Source organism: Canis lupus, chromosome 21 (genome assembly GCF_011100685.1).
Source record: "Canis lupus familiaris isolate Mischka breed German Shepherd chromosome 21, alternate assembly UU_Cfam_GSD_1.0, whole genome shotgun sequence".
Taxonomy (NCBI): domain Eukaryota; kingdom Metazoa; phylum Chordata; class Mammalia; order Carnivora; family Canidae; genus Canis; species Canis lupus.
In genome coordinates this window covers 45,315,551-45,319,366 of record NC_049242.1, presented here as the reverse complement: position 1 = coordinate 45,319,366, position 3,816 = coordinate 45,315,551, and the positions used below count along the sequence as shown (strand labels likewise).

Here is a 3,816-nt window from a genome sequence, read left to right as displayed (position 1 = left end):
CCTCCTCTTCTTTTCTTCTTCTTTTTTATTTCTATTTTTATGGACTTGAAAAATAAATACTTTGATGTTTAGAAAAAAAAAGTGAAGTTAATTATCTTGAGTACTAATTATAAATCACTTCACAAAATGCTATTTGCTAAGTCAAATGATGTAAATTATTTCTACCATTTCTTTGTTTTATTTCCATTGCTATCATTCATTCCTAAAGCTTTTCCAGTTTCACTTGATCCTTTAATTTTTATTTTTTAATTTAATTTTTTTTCAAAGTTTCATTCATTTGTTTTAGAGAGAGAGCATGCAAGCAGGGTGGAGAAGGGCAATGGGAGAGGGAGAGAGAAATTTAAGAGGACTCCCTGCTGAGCCTAGAACCCCATGCCAGGGACCCTAAGACCTGATCTCATGATGTGAGCCAAAACCAACAGTTAGATGCTTAATCAACTGAGCCACTCAGGTGCTCCTCATTTTTATTTTGTTTTATTTTTTAAATTTTATTTATTTATTTATTTATTTATTTATTTATTTATTTATTTATTATGGGCAGGGGGATAGAGGTAGAGGGAGAAGGAAAGAGTCTTAAGCAGACTCTGGGCTGAGCATGGTGCCAAACAAGGGGCTCGATTTCACAACTCTGAGATCACAACCTGAGGCAAAACAGAATTCAATTCTTAACCAGTTGTGCCACCCAGTCACCACTGACTTCATTCTCTTAAACAAAGGTAGTCAAAGTAAGACACAGAGTTCTAATGGAATGAGAGCTTGAACAATATAGAATGGAATGAATGATGAATTTTTAGACTCTTATGTATTCAAGTCTTCCTTACTTTACTTGGTTTTGACATTACTTGCTTTTGTTTTGTTTCCTTTAGTAGATTCTTTCTTATTTGCATTGTTGCTGACTCTGTTAGAGTTTGTTATTCTATCTCTGTAATGTGGATGACTTATTTTGATCTTCTAAAATCACTTAATTTGAATTAAGTGAATTCACTTAATTTCACCATTCCTCAAACTTGATTGTCTTGGTCTTGAGTCTCCTACATACAATATCATCAAGAATTTTGGATAAAAAATGTCTGCAGAGAGTTGACTCCTAAGATATATATAACCAGGTAATATTTATCATGTATTGAGAGTTGATTTTGTTCCAGATACTTTGTAGTAAAGATCTCATTAAATCCACATAAGAAAGAAGTGGATATTATCCTCCTTATCCAGATGAGGCCAAGGATTACATGCGTAGTGAGCACAAAAGTGGCCTTGGAAATCATGTCTATCTTTTGATGCAAATCATTTTTCTAAATACAAGGTATTTTTCTTGCCCCTTTTGCTCCTTTCCTTTATTACCTTTTTCCTCTTTTATTCTCTTTCCATCTCCTTCATGTTTCCTTTTACTTTTTCCTTATTTTATTCAAGGCTGGAAGGGTCAAAGATGAGTTGAGTCAGGACCTTAAAATTAAGTAATTCCTATACTAAAGCTTCATTTTATATACATATGTTAACATCCGCTAAATATTTTTAAATTAAACAATGAATAAAAAGTGAATCTCTAATGTGACCAAGATGGTGGAATAGGAGACCTCAGCCTCCATTCCCCCACAATGATAAGTAATTAAATAGTAACCTATAAACAAGAACAGTTCTAGAAGAGCTGTGTAGTACACTTAAGAACTTCAGCAACATAGGAGAACAAAAACTTGAGAATAACTGCATAAGAAAGAAAAGAAAAACAGGTTCACTTGCCTACATTACCTCATCCCTGAGCAGCTAGAAAGAGTCGTTCTCACCAAAAAAGGGAAATCAGGTGAGCACCAGGTTCTCCATTCTTTCAGAGCACCCTACCAAGGACCTGCTTCAATTTCACCCCGCTCAGAGACCAACAAACCTCAGATGTTCCTAGTCTCTGCTAGGAATAAGAAAGAAAACTGTGCTACTAGTATCAGCTGCACAGTGGGAGCTACCTCTGTTCCCAGTGATCTGCTCTGCAAACAATCCCAGCAGCTTTCGCCAGAGAAGAAACCAGTCTCCCTGCAGATTTCACTAGTCTTTGCCCCGCAGTTATTTATCTTTGCTGTTGCCTCCTGCATCAGTCCCTCCTGCTATCCCACTCCAAGACCAGGACCCTTAATGGCAGCCAGCCCAGGCCTCGGGAGCTGTGCATCTGCTAAAAAGCAGCATCATACAGTGGATACAACTGATATAATGGAAATACAAAGGATCATGAGAAGGCTGAACAATCACACGCCAACACATTGGACAACCCAGAAGAAACCGAGAAACTCCTAGAAAAGACAACCTACACAGATAGAATCAGGAAGAAATAAAAAATCTGAACAGACCAATAACAAGTGAGGACATTGAATCAGTAATTAAAACCACTCACCAAAAAAAAGCTGAGAAACAGACGACTTCACTGGTGAATTCAGTCAAACTTTTAAAGAAGGAATGAATGCCAATTCTGCTCAAACTCTCCCAAAAACAGAAGAGGAAAGAAAACTAATAAACTTATTTTATAAGACTGCATTACTCAGATGCCAAAGCCAGATGAAGATCCTATTAAAAAAATTAAAAAAAAAAATAAAACCACAGGCCACCATCCTTGATGAATATAGGTGCAAAAATTCTCAACAAAAAGTAGCAAAGTAAATTCAACAGCACATTGAAAGAACCATACAAAATGGTCAAGTGGAATTTATCCCTAGAAACAAGGATGGTTCAACATATTTTCCCAGAGTATATAAGATTTTATTTTGTTGATTTTTATTTCTTTAATTTGATGGACCACTTAACCTCTGAAAATCATTATTAAATTTACTGTGGTAATTGCTTCCAAGTCACTGTTTATCTGGGGGTGCCTGGCTGGCTTAGTCAGTAGAGCATGTAACTTGATCTCAGCATCATGAGTTCAAGCCCTATGTTGGGCATAAAGCTTACTTTTAAAAAATGTCACCGTTTATCTGAATAAACATAAATACCTTCTAATATGATATCACTTATGTAGTCATAGATTCTTATTTGAAAGCAAACTAATACAGCATTATTTATTCATAAGGTAAGAAAGGAAGCTCAAATTGCACTGCTTATTTTATTTTTAATTTTCCCCATGGGAACTTCAATGCATCTAGCTTAAAACAAACTTTTTTTTTTTTTTTTTTTTTTGCTTTATTTTGAGATGAACAGGAATATACGCTCGGGAGGCTTCTCAATATCATAAATTCAGAGAAAGTTTTGGGAAAAATCAATCTTCTGAACAAATGCATCATATAGCTTGCAAAAGCACTTGAAAAAATAAATGTGCCTTGTCCATTCTATAATCCAAGATTAGTTGTATTGGTAAAGCTAAAAATCAAAACATGGGGATTCATGCCTAAAGCCATGTTAAATTAGGTTTTAAAATATTCTATTGCTGATTTGTTCTTTCAGTGGTCACATACTAAGTGGAAGAAATAAAATATAAATACATAAATACAGAGTTTCTTCTGACTCCAAACCACTTGTTATTTCCATTCTATATGGCAATACGATCAACATAGTATTATTTTTTATTCTGGCAGGTTTCCTCATTGCCTGCCATTGTCAGAGCTGGAATTTAAGGCTTGTCATCATTTACACTTGGAAATGGAATTAATTTCATGCATGGAATTAATACAATACATTCTCTGTGATTCTGTTGTTGATTTGGCGGTTTGATGATTAGCCTTACATCATGCTTAAGCACATTTTATACCTTGGAAATCGTGGTGGATAACCTGATTGGAATAAGGCAACAGACTATACTGTCTTCTTTACTGAACTGAATGTCAGGGAAACACAAATATTATT

General features: G+C 35.0%; 1 long non-coding RNA gene across 1 annotated transcript; it reads left to right on the top strand.

The window, feature by feature from the left end:
* Positions 1-788: 788 nt before the first annotated feature.
* Positions 789-2,605, top strand: LOC111091613. Its single transcript, XR_005375380.1, has 2 exons — positions 789-1,106; positions 1,827-2,605. It is a non-coding gene; the product is annotated as an uncharacterized LOC111091613 (long non-coding RNA).
* The last annotated feature ends 1,211 nt before the right edge of the window (positions 2,606-3,816 follow it).